The following is an 854-nucleotide window of genomic DNA, read 5'->3' on the forward strand; positions in this document are numbered from 1 at the left end:
CAGTGGTTCAGGTGCTGGCAGGTATTAGGGCTAATCAGCTCATGTTCAAATCTGGCCTCCCTCTCCCTAGCAGGGTGATATCTCAACTAAGATATTGAAGTTCTGTGACCCTCAGTTTCCCCATCTGTAACTGGGGAGGACGAGGGCTGTTTTGAGGATTGAATGAGTTCAGGCGTGCTGCACGTTCTTATGAAGAAGCCACACCCTGTGGGGGGTTAATTGTGGTTTCCAGGTGGGGCTTAACAGGGTTAGACGAGCCACAAGGGTTTGGGGCCCTCGCCATCCCCACTTAGGGCAGAGATAGGAGGAGTTGGAGAGGGTGGTGGTGGTTGTGGTTCAGTCGCTAAGTCGTGTCCGACTGTTACGACCCCATGGACTGTGCAGCTTGCCAGGCTCCTCTGGCCATGGGATTCTCCGGGCAAGAACCCTTAAAGCTTTTCTCTGCAGCCTCATACTCCACAATGAGCTTCATCGAGCAGCTGGGAGACCCTGACAGGCTTCTGCCTGCACCATTTTTTCTGCCAGGCACGCCACCCAGTGCCAGCTGCACTCTCAGGACAACACCCAGGTTGGGTTGGGATGCCCCATCCGGAGCCCTCTCAGCAACCCCCTCCCGGACATGGGCCATATCCGTCCTCACTGCCCAGTGACCACCCTTCTGCTTCTCCTCCCTGGCCCCCATCAGAGGCTGAACCCAGCCACACCGATACCCCTGGACAGGCCTAGCATGAGCCCAGGCTGGGGCCATCCATGGGCAAAGGAACTTCCAGCTGTGAGCAGGAGGGCAACTGCAGGCTGGGGGCCCCTTCTCCCACCCCACCCCCAGCTTCCAGTCAGAGAAAAGAGGCGGGAAG

Source organism: Bubalus bubalis, chromosome 20 (genome assembly GCF_019923935.1).
Source record: "Bubalus bubalis isolate 160015118507 breed Murrah chromosome 20, NDDB_SH_1, whole genome shotgun sequence".
NCBI classification, from domain to species: Eukaryota; Metazoa; Chordata; class Mammalia; order Artiodactyla; family Bovidae; genus Bubalus; species Bubalus bubalis.